Source organism: Meriones unguiculatus, chromosome 12 (genome assembly GCF_030254825.1).
Source record: "Meriones unguiculatus strain TT.TT164.6M chromosome 12, Bangor_MerUng_6.1, whole genome shotgun sequence".
NCBI classification, from domain to species: Eukaryota; Metazoa; Chordata; class Mammalia; order Rodentia; family Muridae; genus Meriones; species Meriones unguiculatus.
The window spans coordinates 35,557,059-35,583,031 of record NC_083360.1 but is presented as its reverse complement, the minus strand read 5'-3'; the positions used below and the strand labels follow the sequence as shown (position 1 = coordinate 35,583,031).

The 25,973-nt window shown below is 41.6% G+C and overlaps 1 long non-coding RNA gene across 1 annotated transcript in view; it reads right to left on the bottom strand.

Moving 5' to 3' along the window:
* Positions 1 to 11,280: 11,280 nt before the first annotated feature.
* The window catches only part of LOC132646736 (uncharacterized), a 132,288-nt gene continuing 117,595 nt past the window's right edge, over positions 11,281 to 25,973 (bottom strand). Inside the window, exons 5-6 of the long non-coding RNA XR_009584987.1 lie at positions 13,030 to 13,206; positions 11,281 to 11,485 (exon numbers count right to left, since the gene is read on the bottom strand). This is a non-coding gene — a long non-coding RNA (uncharacterized LOC132646736). The remainder of the gene's footprint in view (positions 11,486 to 13,029; positions 13,207 to 25,973) is intronic.

Below are 25,973 nucleotides of genomic sequence, written 5' to 3'. Positions count from 1 at the left end.
TTCCCTGTGGGTTTTTCTTGCGACTGGGACTCCCAGTCCCTGGTGTTTTTGTGCCCACCGATCAGCCTGGGAAGGTGATCAGGACATGGAGGCCTGTGGCTCTGGTCTGGGGACCTAGTGCCTGCGCGACCCAGGATCTCTTTGGGTTCTGGCTGGGGGACCTGAGAGTGGACTCGACTGATTCCCACATGGTGGGGGTTTCCTCTCACCTGGGAAACACAATCGTTGCTGTTTTAGGGCCCAGAGTTCAGCCTCTTGGTTGCTGTATGGAAAATGTTGTCCTGCTCCTCAGAGGTAGTGTTCTCCCCCCACCCCCGCACTGCCTCTTATACAATGTGAGCACACAGCAAGCAGACACCTCTGATGAACCAGGAAGCAGCCCTCACTAGATATGTGAATCTGCTGTTTCTTTTCTGATCTTAGTCTTCCTAGCTCCAGCAAAATGAGGCATGAATTTCTGCTGTTTATTTATTATCAAAATGAATATGTTTTGTTGAACAGACAAAAATAAGGACACATGTAGAATTAATCTCCAAAACAGCGTGCTAGTGACAGACACATTTGCATACTGAATTAGTCCATTTTTATTGAAAATTAGGGTGAGAAATGTGATCCATAGAGAAAGCAAGCAAATCAGCAGTTTCTTGGTGCTAGAACTGTGGAACGCAGAAAGGTGGGTGTGTTTGCTTTCTGTTACCATAGCAAACAACTCAGATAATCAGCCTATCAAGATAAAAGGTTTAGTATGGCTCATGGTCTTAGAGGGTTCTGCCCATGGAAAAGTGAACAACTAGAGCCTATCAGGAGACACCTCTATGCCACAGAGGGCACAGGGCACAGCAACCTACCATCTTACCCTGCAGCCAGGAAGGAAAGAGAGAGACAACCACACTTCACAACCCCCCTTCAAAAACTCTCCAACAAATGAAACTTCCCACTAGACCCCACGTCTCAGAATTTCCACCCACTCGAAATAGCACAAAGCTAGGTACCAATCCTTGGGAAAACACTCCAGATGCAGAATACAGCAAGCAACAAAGGACACACAAACATTTTTGGGATCTTGGAGATATATTTCATTTTATTTGAAGGTTGTATAGACAAACAGTTTTACTAAAGTGTATCTTAATGTGCACTTAAAACGGTACATCTGTGTGTGTCAGACACATACATATATGTGTCCTTATTTATAACCATAATAAAAATTTCTCCCCTTTAGTCTTGTGTTTTAAGAAAAGAATGATTGATGTGTGTGCACACACAACAGGAATAAGCTTTGAGAAAAATGAGTGGACAATTCTGAGCCACATGTGTGCAAATTGCTGCTTTTCCTAGTATTTGTGAAAAGGAGCAGAAAGGGTAATGTCTCTCCTGGAAGCTTGTCTAACACCAAAGGGCACACTACTGTGTGTATTCACAGGTACTCTTGGTGGGAGATGATGGCTGAGCAGTAGGATAGGGGTTCTGTGGTGACAAAGGAGCATGCTGGGTATTCAGCGCACCTGTCCACACTTAAGAAAATTGTTCAGGCCACACCCACAGTCCAGAAACCTGGACATTCTTCCACTACTGTGACCATCTCCCTGTTCTTCAGCAGCCTGCCTTTGTCCCCACTGCCACCCCTGTTCCCAGAGCCAGGTGTACAAGATGGGACTAGGAACAGATAATCCAGAGCCTGGGCCTGGATGCCATCAGTTTTCTCTCTCAGTCAAGAAAGCATTAGGGTGGGGCTCCTCCTAACCTGTATTCTCTGTGTTGGGCTCAAGAGTGGATACACTAAACAAACATGGCTTTGTGGGAGAGGAGAACTCCAGAGGCCATGATGAGTGTCAGACAGGTGCCCTTGTCACAGTCTAGCATCTATCACCAGGGACACTAGCTGAGCTCACTTATCTCCAATGAAGATATTTGGTATCTGTGTATCCTCATCAGACAGACAGGGCAGACAAAAGACTGAGGCCCTTGTATTGGCATTGTTATTCTCTGCAGGGGCAGCCCCATGGCTCCCTCTGGAACCTGGTCTGAGCCATGTACTCATAAGCCCCTGGCCATAGGCCAAGGGAGAAAATCCTCAAACTCCTTAGCCACAGGGATGGTTGACGTGTCCTAGTGTTGCCTAGCTAAGTGGCTGCTGGTGCTATAGTCATAAGCTATTCAGAGAATTCAAAGTTCCTGAATCTGATGGTGGTGGTGGTGGTGTGGAATGGTGTGGTATGGTGTGGTGTGTGTGTGTGATGGGGACTTGTGTGTGTTTCCCCCATCCTTTTGAGCTTGGCTACTGCTAGTGTCCCAGCAAGCTGGAATCCTATAGACTTCCAGATCTGCTTAAAGAGAAAAGAATGACTGATAATCTGTGCTGCCTTAAAACTAAGTTATCATTAGGATGTGAGCCAAAATGCTCACTTTTGAAAGGGCCTCCAAAGATTGTGGTGGCCCTAAATGGAAAAGCTATTCTTTGCCTCAGCCATGTGTATGAAGTCACTTGTCACTGGAGAGAGCATTTTTGTGGTGTGCTGAGTAAGACACCAGCCTGTTCCTTCTTGTGGTACTGGAGTGGAGCATGAAGATGCCTGCCCAGCCTAGTGCTCCAGAGCCAGAGAGCATTACTGCAGGAAGAGAAATCCATGACAGCACACATCAAATAAGTCAGGCAAGAGGGAGAGCTGGCTTCAGGATGTGAGCAAAGAAACTTCCCAGGAAAAGTCACCTGCAAACATCTGTTTGTCCTCCTGCCTGACATAATGTCTTTCTCCCTGATGGGGAAATTAATGCATATTTTATTACTGAATCTTTTTGTAAAAGCATGCTCTTTCTTCAGAATATACTGTAATTCCGTGTTTGTAGATAACTCAAAACGCTATCACAGACCCAGAAGCTCTGCCTTTCTCAGTTTGCTCTAAACGGAAGTCTTCCAGTGCTGCACAGCCATGGTTCACCTTTCATTGGTTGGCATCTTGCTTTTACTTGAAATGTTTAGGGTTATTCCCCTGGCTTACAAAGGGCATATGAAAGTCAAAGGGACCCATGTGTAATGGACAGTAGGAGGACCCCTCCCATACCTGGCCTCAGAGGACCTGTGTTTCTCCTTCCCCACCCATAGCCCAGGTCGGCTGCCTCCTGCTCCTAGGCTCTGCCCTGCCCTGCTAGAGAGAACCCATCAGTGCAGGTCTGCACAGGCTCCTGATGCATCCAAGGGATAACACAAAAGCACAAAGCTGCCCATGAGATCACTAGCTAAAAACTTGGCTCTTCTGAGAAGCTTTCACTCCCCTCAGCTGGCCTTCCAGCCCTGGAATTAAGGCACTTGCTGTCAGGACTACCTAGAACTTCCCCAGGTCTAGCTCTTTACATCCCCCAGTCCGCAGGTTCCACTCTGCTTCAGCTCAGAGCTGCTTATTGAGAGCTCTGCCAGGATGGCAAACATCTTCATTGGACCAATAAAGATATACAAATGTCCTTCATTCCTGCCTCACACACACACTGGACCACATATGTCAGCCTTTATGGCAGCTCAGAATGGCCAACGGATGATACCTTGTGGATGTCCTGAATAGCTGTGAGAGCACCTATCTTTGCTGACACCTACAAAACTTCCGGTAATACTTCATTCTCAAAAGATGGTGACACAGCAGGCTAGCCACACATTAGAAATGCCCCCAAGTTACAGTTGTCCACATGCAGAATGGCCAGGCTACCAGAATGCTAGTCCTAGCTTTTACATCAAAGAGCAGCATGATTCTTACAATGAAACAATTAAAGTTGATGGTTTCATTGTTCTTGGCCTTACCCCATATCCATTCTCTGATTCCTCCAGACTAAGGGAGGCACCTTTTCTCTTTCTCTCTGGTTGGGCTCAATCATACAAGTGTTCATTGCACTTTCAAAAAAAATGGTAATTGTCTTACATGCATATGTCTTTGGGAAGTACACACTCCATGGCTATTATTAACTGGTATCTTGAATAAAACAATCAATAAATATTTATAGATAAACTTAACGAATAAATGATGTTAAACACTTAAATTTGTATTATGACACTGGAATTGTTGAGTGACGTAGAGTGGAAGGTGCCGTAATAAACAGACAGCATGGGTATGAGTTGATAAGTCTCTTGGTAACAAGGTAGGTGTTAAGATCCTGATCAAGGTCTGACTTCAGTATGGTCCTAAGATATGACTCTTACACAGATCTCAGCTGCAGCAGGTATAAAGCTAGAATACCATAGAATTCCAGAAGTAGAGAAAAGCTTGACACAATCAGAAATAGGTGAAACTTGGGGGAAAAATGTGCAGTGTGGAATGTATGGAGATAGAAGCAAGAATGGGTGAGAGAAAGGAGGGGGGGTCAAGAGATAACCAGGCTCAGTCTCAAGGACTTTGCTTCTCAGGCTGGGAAGCCTGAACTTCATTCTGTAGGAAGGCAGGTGGGGAGAAAGTGGGATGAGGATTCTCAGGAGTTTTATGCGCAATTTTGATAAGTCATTAGTTCCGATTTTTAGAACATGACTCAGCGGTCAATACCGGTCCCATGAGCAGGCAGAGGATAGAAGAAGGGTGGCTGGAATATTGAGAATCCAACACCATGAGTGTGAAGGGAGGCAGAAGTGGCAAGGTCCTTGTGGAGACAGGAGCTGAATGTATCTCTGAGGTGGAACGTCGTAGCCATCAAAAATAGAGATGGTACATGAAAGAAGAAGAGCCACAGAAGGAGATGGCACAGAGGAAACAGGGAGGTGCTGACTTTCATCAAAGCATCCAGGTTTCAGGACCATGGAGCCTGATGAAGTCAGCCAACTGGGCCTGCCCCATTGGCCTGTGTGTATCTCACACTCTGAATTCAGAGGTCCTTCACACCACACTGGGAATGAACTGTGCATCCCTGTGCATGTAGACTAACGTATAAGCTGCTCCTATATATTCAGAAAATGCCTCGTGAGATTTTTGAAACCTGCTCAATCTACACTAAAAGATGGAACATTCACCTTTAATTATGTTTCAAGCAAACAGGGCATGCAGCTGACCATTGTTTGCTGTTTCTTCCCATGATTTATCCTGTGAATGGGGAACCACACAGAGCAGATTCTGGCTTCTGGGTAGGATCACAGTGGCATATTAGCTATGCATATGTCAATGACTGGTTTCCCCTGATTTTCCTTGAGACCCTAAGAACTAAATGATTAGTTCTCAGAGTTACTGGAAATATTTATTCTCTTGAGATGTGCTGGGAATAAGAATGAATGATTCATATACTGAGGCTGTTCTGTGTTCCACAGATGACTTAGGGATCAGGCAAGTCCAACCATTTGATGCTGAGAAATAATATTGTCATCTCCAGTTTTTGCTCAAAAACCTCAGGATTGAGGATGGAGGGATGGTTCAGTGGTTAAGAGCACTTGCTGCTATTGTAGAGGAATTGTTCAGTTCCCAGTACCCACATGGTGGCTCACAACCACATGTAATTCCAGATCCAAGGGGCCCAACGTCTTCTTCTGGCCGCTGTGAGCACCCTCACACATGTGGCCCACAGACAGAGATGCACAAACGTAAAATAAAACTAAGATCTTTAAACAAACAAAGACACACATTCACACAGACATGCACACTCACACACACACATACACACACACATACATATACACATGCACACACACACACACACACACCCAAGTTACCAAACTAAAAAATTGTAAAAAGAAAAAAGAAAGAAATTCATGTGATACCTTAACTAAGCTTAGAATTCTTTGTTGAGCCTGGGTTTCCCACAGCTCATGGACCATGGGTTGGCACTTGGGGAAGAGTGTCCTGTTTGTTATCTATGAGGGGGACAGGAAAGTCTAGAACCCAGGGAATGCGGTTGTCGCCTTCCGTAGCCTACTCTCTGACTTCCTACAGGGCTGCCTGGCTCAGCAGTCAGCACCACTCTCCACCATGTCTGCAGCAAACTTCAAACATCCCTTGCCTCCACCTGGATGCTCTTAAAGCAGTTTGTCCATCTACAAACCCAAATGCTAACCTCCTTTCCAAACATAGTGCCACTACTGTCTGTTATACCTGGGAACCAGCATTTACCCTCGGACTCCTGACTGGCTGGATTCTTGTTTTAACCTGACAGCCATTCTAAAGGCAGAATGATGGTTCTGTCACCCCTTCCTCAACTTAAGATAAACATGAGCTAACACTTCACACCCAGTATTACTTGGATCTAAGTTGGACAACCAATTATTGAAAAATCTTTTTTTGTATGTGTGTGTGACAAATATGAACAGTGAGACACAGCAAGGTTAAAGAAGGAAGTTGATTAAATAAAAGGTGGACAAAGTGCACATGCCTGCTGGCCTTCTCATACAATGGACAAGCAGCTTCTACTTTCACACAGTCATGGGTAAAGGCACCAAGTGACATCAGCACGTTGAACCTGTCTCTGTATCATTGGAGACATCTGCCCAAAGAGTATATTCTGTAAGATGTTACACTAAGATCAGTCTCGCAAAAGGCAGAGTAATGCTTTCCTTGGAGATATGAGCATGTGCAAGAAGACTGGAAACCAGGAAAGAGCAGCCCTAATGGGGGTCTAGGCCCACCACTGAAGAAGCTTGTGGCGACATCACCAGAAGCTCCACTGAGACTGCCAAAGCCAGGTGCTCTGTCCATTGGTTTTCATTCTACCGCTGTCCTTGAAGCAATCTGAATCAGTTTATATCCTTTCATGCATATTCCACAAAAAATAAAATAAGGCCAAATTATAAAGAATTCAGTGGGACTGGTCTACAAAAGGAACAGAGCAATAAAAGGACTCCTAGTGATATTCTGCTATACGTACAAATCAGTGCCTTGCCCAGCCAACCTCAGAGATGCTTCCTCCTCCTGAGGAAGATGGGAACAAAGACAGGCAGACAACATGCAGAGAGTGGGAGACTCCAGAACATTCAGCCCTAAATGGTACGTCTCCATCAAATGCCTCCCCTCGGGGCTCAGGGAGCCCTGTGGAATAGGAAATGGAGGGGATTAAGGAAAACAAGGACTTTTAGACACAACAGGGCTGGCACACAGATGAGATCACAGAGACTGTGGCAGCATGCACATGGTCTGCCCAGGACTGCAGCAGATGGGGGTCCTAGGGATGAAAGGAGAAGCAGGCACATCCACCCTTCCCTAACCCAGGAGCAATCTCCAGTCGATAACCGCTTGCAAATGAAAAATTCATTTTCTCGCTTGGAGAAACAAATTACTCTTAAGGGTAGACCCCGTGCCCGTCAGAGAATGTAAGCAGAAAACAAAACTTAATGGCGTCTTTGCAAGTTCCTTGTCTCATAATGTTAAATCCGGGCTTTAAAAAACTTTTAAGTTTTTATTAATTTATTCTCTCATATATTACATCCCAACTACAGTTTCCTCTCCCTCTTCCACTCCCCATCCTTCCCCCCTCCACACTTGATATCCACTCCTCTTCCTTTTCCCCTCAGGAAAGAGCAGGCCTCCCAAGGATATCACCCAAACATGGCATATTCAGTTGCAATAAGAGTAAGCACCCCCACATCTCATATCAAGGTGAGATGAGGCAAGCCAGTATGAGGACAAGGGGCACAAAAGGCATCAGAAACAGCTCCTCACTCCCTCTGTTAGAAGTCCCACAAAAACACCATGCTACACAACTATAACATGTATACAGAGGGCCTAAGTTTGACCACGCAGGTCCCCTGATTGTCAGTCTCTAGGAGCCCCTTCATAGCCCAGGTTTGTTGATTCTGTAGGGTTTGTGTGTGTGTGTTGTCCTTGACCTTTCTGGCCCTCACAATCATTTCTCCCCTTCCTTCCCAGAATTCCAAGTTCTGCCTAAGGTTTGGCTCTGGGTATCAGTTTCTGGGTAAAGATCTGCTACATATAAGCAGGAAGCCTCTCTGATGGTGATTTGGCTAGACCCCTGTCTGTGAGTACAGCATAGTATCATTAGGAATGATTTCATTTGCTTTCTTCCTGGCATATTTGGTTCCGTTCTGGGCCTCTGAGCCACTCAGCCTCTGGTTTCTGATCCTCCAGGCAGTGTGAGGGGTGGGCTCCCTCTCAAGGCTTGGGTCCCTTAGACCTGCCTGTTTTCTAATGAGAGGCAGAAAAGGGGGTGGATCCAGATGAAAGGAGAGGTGGGAAAGAATTGGAAGGGGAAATTGATCTGAACATATTGTATTACAAATCTATTTTTAATAGAAGGAAAAAGGAAAGGAGCCAGTGTTTGTACACCCACTCCAGGATGGAACCAAAGCTCGTTAGCCCAGCTCAGTGGCTGCCAATAGCCCTCAGGTCCTCACCAACCTTCCCCGTAGGACATCCCACACGCTCTGCAGTTAGTTCCTTGGAGAAGCCTCTGAAATTCTCCTCTGCTCCCATGTCCATGGCTGGTCCCACAAGACCATGCCAGTGCTCCTAGCCATGGTTCTGGGCCCGTGGGAGCCAGGGTCCTGGATTCCTTCAACAGCCTCCTGCTAGCTCTGCAACGTTTCTCACTACCCATTAAATTATAATGCTGCCACTTGGACATCACTCTTGAAAGCTGGCGTGTGAACAATCCAAAGAGGGAGCAAAGGAGAGAGATGAGAAAGAGCTAGAGATGGATAGAAAGGGGGTGGATTTATCTATGTGACACTTAAAATTAAAGATAGTGTATCTGAGCAGAAAACATGGATCGTTATCTAATATTGAGAACACTGTGTTTTTCCAAGTCAATTAGCTTTAATTTTTTAGTTGCCTATTAAACATTATTTTAATTGTGCTAAATTCTGAGGTGCAGTGGGAACATTCTTCTCAACAAATATGCTTCCTCTCAGCTCTCTGTAAGCCAAGATAATATGCTGTGTTTGGTATTTTGCGTTTCCATTTCTCTTTTTACTCTTTGACCCGTTAATTAACAGAGCATCTGGCAATTATCTTTCCACTGGCATCATCTGACGATGTCTTAAAGCCACTGCTACACACAATTACACCATCTAGTGCCAGGAGTTGAAATTGAGGCAGACATCTGCAGAGCTCCTGTTGCCAGAGGGAGCAAATGGCATTGAATTAATGAGCTCACTTTCAGCCAGTTCCAAACGGCCTGCAGACTACTGATGTCTTTATAATGCTTGATAGAATGCAGGGTCATCTTAATTTGGCTGCTGAGTAGAATATAACTGACATGGAATGAAAACAAGTCTGAGCACAAAGCTGAATCTAAGGATTCATCTATCCTACATGGAAGGAACCGTGAGGGCTGTCAGTTGACACCCCAGCATCTGTGAGTCCTGTTCTGAGATTGGTAAGGACCACGCATCTCCTGAGCCACTTTTCAATGTCAAAATCCACTGTTAGCATAGATGACAATACCGCAAATATAAACTAGTGAGCATGTATCAGAAAATATTACCAGGCACAGCTCACAGGGCTTAGACACAGAGCTTCGTGGAACAGCTGTTCCGACCCAATAGGGAACATACTCATAATGTCTATTTTCTAGCTGAGGAACTAGAAGCACTTATGTATCTGTATCTTGACCATAATCTTCCCATTGGACCCAGGTACAGCAAAGAGCTGAGCTGGGCTCCACCTGTCAGGCTTGATGCCATTTCCTCAAGAAACACAGTGCCAGTACACATGCCATGAACCCTACTGAGTCCTAACTCCATCAGGGTGGCCATCTCTGGAAGCTGAACTTCAACACATTTTTCTGATTGGGGAACATTCTCAAAAGTAGGCCAGAGCAAGAGCTTCAGACTCCTATGTGGGAACAAACAAATGCCGATTCCATCTAAAAGCCCAAAGCTAAACACAGCCTCACCTCTGAGGAATCTACTTTGTAGGCATGAAGACAAATGGGCCATCAGATAGCAGCAACGGCAGGTGGCAGCTGAGTGGGCCGCCACACCTGTCCCCTCTGTTGGAAAAAGAAGTGTGTGCTTAAGATAAAGTAGATTTGCAGAGCCAGCTGTTCCAATGGTTATGCACTGAAGGCCACTGAGAATCTCTTGTATATTCTAGGGCTTGTGTGAGTGATGAGATTAATGGGGTGAATGGATGGTAGAGACGTGAATTAAAGCTGCAAGAAACCGTAAAGATCAACCGTCAGACCTCTGTCTGTGTGCTCAATTCTTGCATTTTTAACAAGTGTAATCTATCCTGGCTGAGACTGTTCTAGAAAGAGGGACCGCCCTGCTCCCCTGAAGAAGAATGTACAATTTTTCTACTAGTCATAATAACATGCTGTGTTTGACATTTTGCTCTTATATATTGTGCGTAGTTTAGAATGAATGTAAAAACCTCTCCTCAACTCTGTTTATCCCCCTCCTTCCATACTCATATTTCTTTACAGAGTATGTTTGACATATACATTGCTTGAAGGCTATGGGATTATAATGTTGCGGTATTTTTTTTTCTTACCAGCTTTAGGAGTCCCCAAGTAGAGAAAAACAAGTTCACATCAAACAACTACCCACTGGAGACATGTAGCAAAAGTTCACTTGGCCTTGGTGGCAGGATGGGGACAGTGCCACACTTGTCATGAAGGGAATCTTTTATGAATTTCAGCCTCAGAACTTAGCTGTGATAACCAATAGCATCAATGATGACATTGCTACCTAGAGGTCATAGAACAAATACTTGTCAGACAGCCTATGCCAAGGCCATGGTCCTAGTAAGCAAGGAGTTGAATCCTGGGTTTAGAAGAGAACAATTAGAATAGAATGATTGTTGACCTGAAAATATGTTTGATTTTCCGTTGATGTTAAATCTTTTTATATTGTAATGTTCATGTCTTCTTGATTCAATAAAGTGAGCTTGAGCAAATGTGTGTTCATATTCAATCTATGCTCCTGTAAAAAGATAAAAGATCACTGTCAAACTAAAAGTTCCCTCATGCCTCCTTCTAATCAGTCCCCACCTCCCAGGGTAGCTAATGTTCTGATGCCTATCACCCTCCCATTTTTTTTTTTTGGCTTGTTGCCAATAATTCACATAAACAGAGTCATGAAGTGGCTGGCTTCTTTCACTTGGTGTTTTTTATAAAAAAAACAACCCATGCTTTTGCATTCCTCATAACTGTTGAGCAGAACGTTTTTCTTGTTGAAATTTTGTTTTATCAAATTGGTGGAAATTACACAAATGCCTCTTTCGATAATTTGTATAGTTACTTTTAGAAAAAATGAGTTTTAGTTTCTCTGAGGGAGCATTTTAGAAGTACTAAGCCATAAGGTGCCTGTTTTTGTACCACTGTAACAAAAACTTCCAGACCTTACATCAAAGTGATTGTACCTTTTTTTTTTCCACATCTGCAAAGTACCAGATGGATCCTTCTCTATATAGTAAACAGGGTCTGCCAGACTTGAAAACCAAGGCATTCTTTGGGATGCACAATAATACTTCATAGCAGCGTTGATGTGTTTTCCTGGTGTCTGGTGACACCATTTATTGATCATTTACTCTTTTCCTTCTGTGCAATTGCTCTTCAAAAGTTGTGTGCCAAACTTTCAGGAAGATCAAAGAAAATAAAACAAAATATCTATTACACATTTTGGCAACTGAAGCCAGCAATACATTGTGTACCTGAAAATACTCATGTGAGGCAGCAATATTTTTTTTAAAGTCCTGAACGTATTTAATAAAGAAGAAATGCATCTGAACACAATAAAGGGAATAAATAATAGGTCAAAAATAACATGCTGAATGAGGATTTCTGGAACTTTGCTAAAATGTGTAAAAAACAGTATTCATGAGTAAACTTTTATTCAGGATAGAATGAGATTTCCTAGACCTGATAATTCTATCTGATAAATACATACAAAGAGAGTACACAATTTGAAAAGTAAGAAGTCAAGTTTTTTCAACTACAGACAGAATATAGAAGAGTATCATAACATTGATAATAAACTTAAACATAATAAAATGATGCTAAAGGAAGTTGAAAGGGTGACTTGACAAACATACTGTCTTTATGATTTGGATATTATCAAAAATTTCAAGCTACATAAAGCAATTCCAACCCATTGACTTAAGAATATTAGAAATATTCTTCAAGGTTTCTTAATAAGGATAAAATTTGCACTCCTGAGCTCATAATTTCACATTTCATACTTCAAAAGTCCTTATGAACTGTTCATTATAAAAACTGAAAGTCATAATATTTGTATCTAACATTGTTAATAATTACAAAGAAACTGATAAACAAGAGGTCCAAAAGAAATTGTCAGATAAGGAGCCATTCCACAGGTTCTTGGCAGTACTTCATTCTATATCAGCATTCTCTCCTTATTCAGAGAGCCACCAGCACTTACATGATTTCTTTCTCAATCTAAAAGATTGTGTAGGTTAAGAACCATTTTTTTTAATTTTTAATATTAGTTACAGTTTATTAACTTTGTATCCCAGCTGTATCCCGCTCTCTCCCAATTCCACCCTCCCTCCCTCATCTCCTGCCTGCCCCTTTCCAAGTCCGCTGATAGGGGAGTTCCTCCTCCCTTTCCATCTGACCCTAGCTTATCAGGTATATTCAGGCCTGGCTGCAAAGTCCTCCTCTGTGGCCTAGCAGGGCTGCTCCTCCTCCAGGTTGTGTACCCATAAATCATAAACCTGTAGATTCCTGGGTGAGTTAAAATAAGGATTTACAACCTATAGTTATCAAGACAAGCACAGTTCATATCAACAAGCTTTATACCTGGAAAGTCATATATATCTGTGTACAAGACATGGCTCTTAGAATTATGTGTCTTTCGGCATTACCTGAACAAATGTCACCAACAGTTAAAGAGTAAAATTAATTTTTTAAACTTTCTCCATATATGTATGTGTACATACCTCTGTTTGTATGTGTGTGCAGGTGTTTGCTTTTTTCACATTATTTTATTGAAAATGGCAATTCAATGATAATTAATGGGCAAAATTTATAGATGGAGGCAGCAATATTTTGAATAGCTCTAAACTAAGCCACCTTATAATGCAAATCAAGCATTGTCATCCAGTGTAAAACACACAACTTTTGTCAGTTAAAGAAATATTTTTAAATGGTACTCACCAAACCATTTACATGTAGCAAATCAGAAACAAAGCAAGATGAATATCAAAATATCCATGAGCAGATGAATCACATTTGTTGTGGAAATCCAATGGCAAAGAGAACATCTTCAGAGAAGCCATGAAAAACGTATTTATGTAGAAATATGAATTGTAATGCTATTCTCTCGAAAACTTGCTAGAAGAAAAAGAAGTTAAAAAAAATTAAACTAATCTCAAATTCTGCTTCCAGACTGTCCAAAGGTGATGAAAACTAAGAGCATAAGAAATAGCTTAACAAATGTGAAATGGTACAAAGTATGCAAGCTCTGTTCCCAGGGCAGAATGAAATTCAGTTCAACTACAGAAATACAACAGCAATGCCCACATGCATCTAAAAATTGAACGTGACACCTTGACGAACACATGGGTAAGAGAAGTCCCTCCAAGGCCTCTAAGATCCTGCTTACTGAACTGGCAAAGGGCAGCCTCTGAGCATTCACCACACAGAAGAAAAGCAGTAATAAAAGTCGCAGCTGAAAGGAGTGAGGCTGAAAACACAGAGTGAAGAAAAAAACAGTAAAACCAAAGCCAATTATTTAAGGAATAAGTAAATTAAATCATTAACTGCCCTAGTCAGACCAAAGAAGAAAACAGAGAAAAACAAAACAGCAACAACAACAACAAAAAAGCAGCAAAAAATGACCCATATCAGAAAGAAATAAAAGATCATCAAGTGGGTTCCATTATAATAGGAACAGGGACTGTCTCTGACATGAACTGATTGGCCTGCTCTTTAATTACCTCCCCCTGAGGGGGAAGCAGCCTTACCAGACCACAGAATAAGACAATGCAGCCACTTCTGATGAGACCTAATTGACCAGGATCAGAAGGAAGGAAAAGAAGACCTCCCCTATCAGTGGACTTGGGGAGGGGCATGTGTGCAGAGGGTGGAGGAAGGGAGAGATTGGGACTTGAGACGGGAGGAGGGAGGGAAACACAGGGGGGGATACAAAGTGAATAAAGCATAATTTATAAAAAATAATAATAATAATAAAAAGATCATCACCCAGGTTCTAACAGTGGTTAAGGGAGAGTCAGGAAACTGACAAAGCCCTATGTCCACAAGTGTGGTAAATTAAACACACAAATTCTTTAGAGAATCAAGTATCCTGTTCGCAAAGGGGGACTGTATTACCTATCTCCACTAGATTCACCCAAAACTTCAAGGATTTCTGCAAAGAACTAAAACCAGAGGAATTTACTAAATATTGAAGAGGAAATAAAATGAATTATTCACACTTATACAAAAAGTAAAAAGGGACTGAATACATTCTAATACTGACTACATTGCTCAGTGCTGCTGTCATTACTCTGATACCAATATACCAAAGTCAAACAGTGATACAACAAGAGAAACTGTAGACAGATCCCTCCCATGAGCATGGAAGCAAAAATACAAAAAACAAAAAAACCTTATACATCACATCCAGCAAAGTATAAAAATTATTTGCTAGGTTTGCTCAATGGAATTTGCTGTAAGTATTCAAGACTGGATTGGCATTAAAAAGCTAATGCACTCACTCACACACATAGACTGAGGAAAAGCAGCGATGCAGTGAAACCATCAGATAAAATCGAGGGCATATTTATAATTCTCTATATGTTTTAAAGCACTAGAAATAGAAGGCAAATGTCCTCATTTCGGTTTTTAAAAACAACACCCACAAAAGCACAGAACTAGTGAAATTAATGGTAAGAAATTAGAACCCTCCACACCACTGGATTTTCAAAATCCAGCAAGACTTCTACCTCCTCTTTAGCTCAACACACAGTGGAGGTGTGTCCACAGATGTAAGCGCAAACGAAAAAAGAGCTAAGCACTGGGAAGCTAGGATTAAAATGGCCTCGGTTTATGCATGATGAGCAGTGCACACTACCTCAAAGAACTGAATCAGCCTCAATAACAGCACAATTTCCATACTGAGTAAGCAATAAAACAGTAGGGCAAGCTAAGAGGATGTGAGGTTAGAATGTGCAAGTCAATTGTTTTCTTTTTATCTAAGTGATAAATAAGTATATTTTGAGTTGAAGAAACCTAGCAAACAAAAATGCACAAGTAAATGTTTAAGCATAAGCGTAGCAAAATAAGTACAGTACTTCTGTGGAAGAGATCTCAAAATTCTAGTGTGAGAAATCAAGGCTCATTTCAATATTTCTTCTTCTCAGATTGAAAGACAGCATATTAAAATGTCAAATATTTTAAACTTGATCTTATAGGTTTCCTTACAAATGTTCTCAAAATATTCTGTGTATAATAGTGGTTTTATCCTTAACCTAACATTTAAAGAAAATGCCTAGAATAGCAAGCGTCCTTCTGAAAAGAATATTGGCAAGCAATCCAAACACAAGGTTCACTACGAGGCTACAGTAATCCAGACAGTATAGTGTTGGGCAACTAACAAAAACATAAATAAAAATAAATGGAGACTCCATAAGCTGGGCTGCTCAAACACAGTCAGTCATCGCTGACAAGAGCAAGCAATTCGGGAGCTAAAGGACAGTCTTCAACATGTGCTGCTGGGACAACACATTAAAACAACAACTGTAAACCTAGATACTGCCCTCACCCACAAGTGTACACAAAACTAACTCAGAATGGAACTTGGCCTATTTCTAAAGCACAGCACCATAAAACTTATGAAAGAAAACAAGAGAGCCTAGGTGACCTTCCATTCGGTGCACCAAAACCACAGCCCATGAAAACTGAACTTTATTTTATTAGAGTTAACAACATCTGCTTTGCCCAAGTTGCTATTAAGAAAAATCAAAATGCAAGTCAAAAATTTTTTAAGAAAACGTTTGCAGAGCTCATATCTGATAAGAAACTTTCTTAAGAAAAGAACACTTAAAACTCAACCATAAGAAAACAAATAACCCACTGGAAAACTGGGCAATCTGAACAGATACCTCAGTGGAGAAGATGTAGAGTTGAGGACAGTCTACTAAAAGATGTTCACCATCATTGTCACTAAGGAATTTCAAATTAAAACAGTAATGAAATACCACTAAACAGGAAGCATTAGATCCAAACTCTGGCAGTGAGAAATGCTGGTAGAGACACAGAGAACAGCAGGAACTCAGCTGAACCCCGAATGGATTCTATTCGTGGTCAGCAGGATTACAAAATGCCTGCATGGGAATTGCTATGGGAATCCTACTGGACATGTGGAGGTGACCATGGTACATGTTCCAGTAGATAAATGGAAAAATGGGGCCAGAGCCACAGAGCAAAATAGCATTGAATGAGAAAAGGGAAAATGGCCACAAAACAGCATCAATCTCAAATATGTGTTTTTACATGAAAGAAGGCTCAGTTTAACCAAAACCACTTTTTTTTTCCTTTTTCTATTTTTTACTGTATTAATTAATCTATTTTTATTAATTACCATTTATTCACTTTGTATCCCAGGTGTGGGCCCCCCGTCTTCTCCTTCCATGTCCCTCTCCAAGTCCACTGAAAGGGGAGATCCTCCCCTTCCATCTGACCCTAGTCTCTCAGTTCTCATCAGAACTGGCTGCATTGTCTTCCTCTGTGGCCTGGTATGGCTTTCCCTCCTCAGGGGGGAGGTAGGATTTGCTGTAGGAGACAGAGACAGGAGAATCACAAGTTCAAGGCCAGCCTGGGCTACCAAACCACTCTTGAGGAAGTATATGTTATCATTCCAATTATATGACAATAGAAAGCCACAGAGATTATAAAAAATGAGTTGCCAGAGTGGTAATCTCATCTAGCAGGGATGAGATTTGTAGTACAAACTTACACATGCATGAACTTTCCCATTTGTCAAAACTAATAGAACTTTAGAACACCAAAAAGGGAATCATTATTCAAAAAGTAATCATTTTAGAAGCTTGGGGGATTCCAACATGGATTGTAGAATGTGAAAAGAAAAAAAAATCATTGTATGTGTTTGAAACACTTGGGGGGGAAGGGAAAGGGTACTGGCCTATATTTCTTCAGAAGTGAATAAAGCCTATGGTTAAAGATTAAAGAGGCCAAACATTGAATAAAATACTGAGTAAAGTTGTTTCCCACAAAACTATAGATGAGCAGTCTAAAACTGTTCCACATTCAGGCTAGAACTGGACAGGTTAATTAGTAAATGGACAGTAGGACCTGGAAAAGGTTTGGGGGAGTGGTTACATATACATATGATTTACTCAGTAATGAATTAAAGTTGTAACTGACCCTATGAACTTAAATTTAGTGTATATGAGATAGCTGACTACATCAAAAAGATATGTGTACATAGATAGTACACACACAAGCACACCCTTGCTCCATCAGCTGGGGGAGGGGGACCAATCAGACACTATATCCAAGTAGCAATGGATATAGCCACATGTTTATAACCCATCTCTGATAAAATAAAGCAGACCTCTTGGAGAATTCAGCAACTGTACGCCTATAGCAGGGAATACAAAGAGTAGGCCTACGGCATCTTTCAGTGGCAGAAAGCGCTAGAGAAATAAGATTGATTTGGTCTAAGGTACTCTACTCTGAATGTACCTGTTCTCAGAAGCTAAGCAGGGTCTGCCCTAGTTATTACTTGGAAAGGGGAAATGAGGATTTTTAAAGAGACAGAGAAGACAACTAAAAGAGTTCTCAACAGCTAGACATGAAAAAAAATTATAAGAAGTGATGAGCACAGAATGTTTAATGGCCTAAACTGTAATATAATACCCACAAGACCATGTTGACACGTACAAATCGCAGAATTTTAACTAAAATAGAAAATAATTCCAAAGGATTTGTGCAATGTCTTCCTTCGAGGATATGACTCTCCATTCCTCAAGTAAAGGTTGCACATAGAGACTCTCTTCTAAGCAGCACAAAAGACAAAAGGTAACTTTACAGCAGAGAGATGTAATAATCATGACCTTAGATATGTAGGCAAGGTCAACATGACAGTGGCATTACATTCCTGAAATGTGTCCCTAGAACAATCCAGTAGAAAAAAAATGTTAATCTTGGCTCTATGTAACTTACAGCTTTACTCTAATTATGAGAGAAACGTTGGATGTTTTCCAATTATAGAAATAATGACACACCCAACCATTTACTCAACATTGCCAAAGCCCCAATAACAAAGGCTGGGACCCTGTAAAAACCAACAGGAGTCATGCTGGCTACATGCCATGTAGGGTCTCAGATACCATGCAGGAATATGAGATAGACCTGTATGAAGCACAGCATTTAGTTATTAATGTATAGGTACTTATTGTTATTTGAATAAAACTAGCACTACTGTAAGAGAATAATAGAGAAAGTAGATGCAAACCCTAGAAACAGCAAAGGAAAAAAAAAGAAAAGTAATAACAATAGGAAATGAACGAAGAGAACTTTCTATTTTCAGATGGCAAAAATTCCTACTTTCTATTATATGAAAAGAAAATACTTAAAAAGATTTGGACTTATAATGAGATCTGTGTCTTGCCACATAGCTCTTTCTGGCTGAAAATTGATAGAATTCCACCTGTTTTTGTTACCCAAGTGCTGATATTAAAGGAAACTCCTAGACCTGTATGACAAGAACTTCAAGTCTCAGAAGAAAGAAATTGAAGAAGATATCAGAAGATGGAAAGATGTTCCATGCTTAGGATTGGTAGGATTAACACAGTAAAAATGTCCATCTTGCCTAAAGTAATCTACAGATTCAATGCAGTCCCCATCAAGTCCTTTACAAGCCTTGAAAAAACAATTCTAAACTTCATATGGAAAACCAAAAACACCCATATTAGCTAAAAAAAACAATCCTATACAATAAAAGAACTTCTGGAGGTATCTCCATCCCTGACTTCAAGATATACTACAGAGCAATAGTAACAAAATCTGTATGGTACTGGCATAGAAATAGACTGGTTGATCAATGGAATAGAATTGGAGACCCAGAAATAAACCCACACACCAACTGACACTCAAATTTGACAAAGCAGCCAAAACCAATCAATAGACTAAAGACATCTTCAACAAATGGTGCTGGTCTAAATGGATGTCTACATTTAGAAAAATGCAAATAGATCCATATTTATCACGCTGCACAAAACTCAAGTCCAAGTGGACCAAATACCTCAGTATAACACCAGATACACTAAATTACTAGAAGAGAAAGTGGAGAAAAGCCTCAAACTGATTGGCACAGGAGACAACTTCCTGAACTGAACACCAACAGCTCATGCTCTAAAGTCATCAATTAATAAATGGGACTTTTAAAACCAAAAGGCTTCTGTAAGACAAAGGACACTGTCCATAGAATGAAATTACAGTCTACAGATTGGGAAAATATCTTCACCAATCCTACATCCAACAAAGAGCTTATATATAAAATATATAATGAACTCAAGGAATGAAACACCAGAAAACAAAATAATCCAATTAAAAAATGGACCACAGAACTAAACAGAGAGTTCTTAACAGAGGAAGATCAAATGGCCAAGAAGCACTTAAAGAAATGATTTCTCAAAGGTATTGGATGGGTCTGATGCTCTTTGGGTGGATGACACCTAAATGAACATTGGTACAAAGTCCCAATTTATTTCTAATATCAGAGATCAGACCTCTACTCTTGCCTGATGCGTCTAAAACAAAAAGGGGGAACTGTAGAGAGCTGCGTAATGCCGCGCCTGAAAGATGGAGCTGGTTTCCGCCTTCCACCTTCCCGATGGTGAGTGCTCTCTGTCACAAACAACTCCACATTTGGCTAAGGCCAAGGATCTGGCTTGCTTCCATGTATGTGGACCTATCTGCATTGCCCACATGGCACGCTGGGGTTGGCTACCCAGAGGCTATTTAAGCTGTGGGCTGGCTTTCCCCTGGGTCCGATGATTGTTCAAGGTTCTGAATATACTGCATTGAAAAAAAAGAAAAGAAAAGAAAAGAAGATTGGGAATAATTCTACTTCCAGCCCAGCTATACCACTCCTGGGTATATGCCGCCCCCTTCCCCCCCCCAAAAAAAAACATCCCACAACATAACAAGAACATTTGCTTAACTATGTTCATAGCAGCTTTATTTGTAATAACCAGAATCTAGGAACAATCTTAATGTTTCTCAACCAAAGAATGGATAAAGAAACTGTGACTCAGGAACTCATGAAACTAAAAACCTTCTGAGATGCAAAGGACACTGTCATCAGAACAAAACGACAGCCTACAGATTGGGAAAGGATCTTCACCAACCTTATAACTGACAGAGAGCTAATATCCAGAGTATATGAAGAACTCAAGAAGTTAAAAGGCAACAAATCAAGTAATCCAATTAAAAATTGGGTAAAGAGCTAAACAGAGAATTCTCAATAAAGGAATAGCGAATGGCAAAGAAATACTTAAAGAAATGTTCAAAGATCATCCTGAGTGAGGTATCCCAGAAGCAGAAAGACACACACGGAATATACTCACTTATAAGTGGATATTAGACATATAATATAGGATAAACATACTAAAATCTGTACACCTAAAGAAGCTAAGCAAGAGGGAGGACCCTGGGTAAGATGATCAATCTTCATTCAGAAAGGCAAACAGGACAGACATAGCAAGAGGAAGAAAACAGGAAATAAGGAAATAAGTGAGGAAATAAGACAGCAGCCTACCACAGAGGGCCTCTCAAAGACTCTACCCAGCAGTGTATCAAAGCAGATGCTGAGACTAATAACCAAGCTTTGGGCAGAGTGCAGGGACTCTTATGAAAGTACAGGGAGATAAAAATACCTGGAGGGGTCAGGAGCTCCACAAGGAGAGCAACAGAATTAAAAAAAAAATCTGGGTACAGGGGTCTTTTCTGGGACTGGCACTCAAAACAAGGACCATGCATGGAGATAACCTAGAACTCCTGCACAGATGTAGCCCATGGGAGCTCAGTCTCCAAGTGGGTTCACTAGTAAGGAGAACAGGGACTGTCTCCGACATGAACTCGGTAGCTGGCTCTTTGATCACCTCCCCCTGAGGGGGGAGTAGCCCTACCAGCCCACAGAGGAAGACAATGCAGCCAGTCCTGATGAGACCTGATAGATAGGGTCAGATGGAAGGGGAAGACGACCTCCCCTATCAGTGGACTTGGGGAGGGGCATGGGAAGAGATGAGGGAGGGAGGGCAGGATTGGGAGGGATACAAAGTGAATAAATTGTAATAAATAAAAATAAGAAAGAAAGAAAGAAAGAGAGAGAGAGAGAGAGAGAGAGAGAGAGAGAGAGAGAGAAACTGTGAGTCATTTACACAACGGAATACTACTCAGCTATTAAAAACAAAGAAATCATGAAATTCGCAGGCAAATGGATGGAACTAGAAAAGATCATCTTGAATGAGGTAACTGAGACCCAGAAAGACACACATGATATATACTCACTTATATGTGGATTTTAGCCATAAGCACAGAATAAGCACAGTACAAGGCACAAACCCAAAGAAGGTAAGTAACAAGGAGCATCAAGGGAGGGTGCCTAAATCTCGCTTAGAAGGGGAGATAGAATAGACAGAGGTAGTGGCTGAAGAGAGGGAACAAAGTAGGAGAGGGATTGACAGAGATTGGTATAGAGCCCTAAAAGAACCCCTTGACCCTAACTAGCTGGGAGAAGTAAAGGGGTCTGAACCACCTCTACCCACTAACTTTTTCTCTCTCCCACTTAAGTTTTCGGGGTTGGTGGAAAGGAGGTAGAGGTTTGAACACCCCAAATAAAATAGGGTTAAGAAAAAGACCACAACAGGTGGCTTTTCACCTATGGGGCATCTCTGTGACAAGCTGGAGACCTAAGTCAGGGTAGGTTCCTCAGACAATATAAGGGGGACTCAAATAAAGACTGCCAGTGGCAGAGGCCATAGATACTGAAGAGGACATCCTCTAGGTAGACAAGTCTCCTAGTGTAAGGAGGGGAACACCAACCCACCCACAAAAACGTTAACCCAAAATTTACCCTGCCTATAAGATGTACAAGGATAAAGATAGAGCAGATAGAATAGAGATTGAGGAAATGCCCAACCAACACCTGGCCCAACCAAACACCCAACCTATGGGAGAGTGTCAACCCCTGACACTATGAACAATAATCTGCTAAGCTTGGAGACAAGAGCCTATGAGAGTTCTCCTCTGAGAGGCTCAACCCAGCAACACCTCAAAACAGATGCTGAGACTCTTATCCAAACATTGGGATAGTCTTGTGGAAAAGTGGGAGGAAAGCGAAAAGGGCCTAGAGGTGACAGGAGCTCCACAAGAAGACCAGATGAACCAACTAATCAGGGCAGAGGGGCCTGCTGAGGCTGAAGCATCACCCAAGGACCGTGCATTGATGGGACCTAGACCCCTACAAAGATGTAGCCAAAGGACAGTTTAGGCTTCCTGTGGATCCTCAAGTATGGTAAGCAGGGGCTGCATCTGACATGGACTCTCTTGACAGCCTTTTGATCACTTTGCCTTGGTGGAACTGCCTTGTCCGGCCACAGGGAAAGAAAACACACTCAGTCCTCATGTGACTTGATGAGATGGGGTGGATGGGAAGGGTGCTGCCCTTTTCTGAGGCAAGGAGGAGAGAGGGAGGGTGGGACTAGGAGGTAAGGAGGAATGGATGTAAAGTGAACAAAAAAAAGTAAAGTAAAGAAAAAACTATACAAAATAAAATATTCCCATTCATAATACAAGGAGTTTGGACACACACATATACTTGCCTGTAACCACAACAAGGCAGCAAGCAAATCCATCAGAGGCACATTCCTCCACCCTCTTTTATGTGGTTCTGTTCTGCTCTTTGCCTTTTCATGGCAAGAACACTTATTGCGAGATCCACCCTCTTAACACCTCTGTATAATTCAGCAGGCTTGACCACATATACTGTGCAGCAAACTCTCAAACTTCATACCTTGTGCAAGTGAAAATTTATCTGCACCGGCCTACCCACTGTCCCTCTCACACACCATCCAAACTACAACCTACTCTCTGATTAAGATTTCCTATCTGCGATACCTTCTAAAGTGTAAAGTGGGAATGGGGGTGTCTCTGACTCTTTTCCTTTCACTTGGGACCCTTTTCTCCTACCTGGCTGCCTTGTCCAGCCTTGATATGAGGGTCTCTGCCCAGGCCTATTTTATCTTGTTAGGCCATGTTTGGTGAATATCTCTTGGAAGCCTGCTCTTTGTTTTGAAGAGAAACAGAAGCGGAGTGAATCTGGGGGAAAGAGGAAGTGGGGTGAACTACTAAGAGAGAAAACTATGATCTGGATGTAATAATGTATGAGAGAACAAAAGTTTTTTTCTTTTTTTAAAGATTGTCAGTATCATATAGCACACCCTTTGGTATGTAATGGGTTGTTTCTTCACTTTCAACTCTATAAATTTTGTAATGTCTTTCTTGATTTATTAGTAAAGCATTCACCATGATAGAGTGTGTTGTTCAATCTTCATGAGTTTGTGTATGAATCTGCCATTTCTCTTGGCTTTGATTACATTTAATCAGAGAGGATACAAAACATCACTGCACTTTTTCAGTGTTTGTTAAGACTTGTGTCACTGTATAAGATGTATTTTAGAGAGTTCTATGAGCTGTTGGGAAGCACTCATATTCTGCAGTGGTCAGATGGATATGAAGCTCTTTGTTTGCTATTGACACTGCGGGGCTTTCGTCTTCCTTTGTTTTTTGAGATAAAGCATCACCACATGGCCCAGGTTAGCGTCATATTTGGCATTCTCCCACCACAGCTTCCCAACTGCCATGATTATAGGCTTGCATCATACTCAACTGCATGTGTTCCTCATTCAGCTGTCCCCAGAAACCTCTACTATACCTTAATTTTGATCTTCCATCCCCTCCAACCATGTGAATATAAACAGGAATCTTTTTTGCTATGAGAGTCTAAGGATGCTCTTATTGCCTAAAGCCAAGGAGCCAAGAATGAGATCTCTCTAGGAAACACCTCCTCTTCTGCAGAAACACAGTAAGTTATGGTTGTAGGTCCCTAAAACTAAATCATGGAGGACTATGTAGACATACAACTATGGTGAAAGTCACCAATGTCAGGTGACACCTGAAGAATGAGGCTAACTAGGATACCTTTCCTGTGGGCTAGAGATGCAGCATAAATTCACTGGAGTTGGTTTAAAGGCTCCATAGTCAAACACAAGCATATTATGATTCAGCATATTCATGAAGTGTTGACATCATCATCAAGAGAGAGACAGAGACCCAGAAAGACGCGCAGTTGCTTTTAGTTTTGTTTGTTTTGTTTACCCTTCTAGTAATAGAAACCAGGGTTTTCTGTATCCCGGGTGAGTGTTCTCCCACTGTACTATACCTCTGTACCCAGAGATGTGGGAATTAAAACATTGTTTGCATTGTGCAGGGGACTGGAAACGTTTCTAGACATATGGATATTGATGAATGCCCATGATAAAGCAAAATGGAGGTGACTCTGCTTGAGACCTCTGGTGAGGCAGACCACTACAGAATGGCCTCCATCTGTCCTTATTATCCAATATATAAAAGTCTCACACTCATTTCTTATGTGTTTTAGGACACCATGAAGAGATGCTCTAGAGTAGCAGTTCTCAACCTACGTGTCACATCCACTCTGGGAGTCAAGCAACCCTTTCACGGGGGGACACAAAACAGATATCCTCCATATCAGATGCTTACATTATGTTTCATCACAGTAGGAAAATTACAGTTGTAAAGTAACAAGAAAAATAATTTTATGGTTGAGGGTCACCACATGAGGAACTGTATTAAAGGGTAGCAAACATTTAGGAAAGTTGACAACCACTGCTCTAAAGTCTCAGTTAGACAGCAAAGAATGCCTGCCATTGGGCAGTGGCTGGTGCCAATATTCATACTGAGACAAATACCTGAGAAACACAGCTTAAAGAACCCAGATTAAATCAATGTCATCATTGTCACCACATCCAGCACCATTATCATCACTATTTGCTCATTTTTTTAAACATACAGATGGGAAGGAGTTCATAAGCACAGATTATGCAGTTATAAAATGAAGTGACTTTCATCTCTTTTATTTCCTGTAATGTGACTAGATACACCTGCCATTCTAACCTCTTGCTGAATTAGGTGCATCTCCAGTGCAGGGGGAAGTGGGATTTCAGAACGTATTCAAGAAGATATAGAAATCTATGAAGGAAATTATTTCAATTGACTGCCTCCAATTTGAGAAACAAAAACTAAAGTCACTGGACAGTTGTACAGCAAGATCCAGAAAGGCTGCTGAGAAAGGGGTAATTCAAGAGATTTTGATTGTGCCTTGCAATCTAAAACATGGCTACTTTTTCAAGTCAGCAGGAAAAAGAATATCCCAAGAGAAAAGTAGGCCATAGAACAAGAAGGATCAATTGACAAAAGAGGAAATTCAGAAGGTCTGTAACAATAGGAAGAGAGATGAAAAAGCGCGACCTGGAGTACTGCCTTTCCCATGACGAAATGCAGTCAGTTTACAAAAGGAGCTCCTGCAGTCAGGTGAGTGTTGGGTCCTCATGGAGGTGTCACAGATCCTGAAGGAAGGGAGCGCCATCCATTAGCCAGCTCACCTGACACTCCCTAGGGAGAGCAACTGTTGAGGGTGCTGAATGGGTTTCTCCTAGGTCCAAAGATGGAGTCTTTCAATGACAGTGAGTGTTGAGTTGCACGATGGCTTCCAAACTCTCCTCCTACTGCCCATCTCTGGCCACCAGCTCCTGGGAACCTGACCCCATGGCTCATCCTAAGGGAAGAGAACTCTGGATTTCACAGTTTTTAAACCACTTAATAATATTAACTATTATTATTATTAATTATTAAATGCCATATAAAGCAAATGAAATAATTTTCAGAAACAAAGAAGGTAATTTGAGGAGCACCAGCTTTCACACCTGAGGGTGGGTGGGATAGAATGATATCATCGTTGGAAAGAATGATGTCATCCCTGTGGATGACAG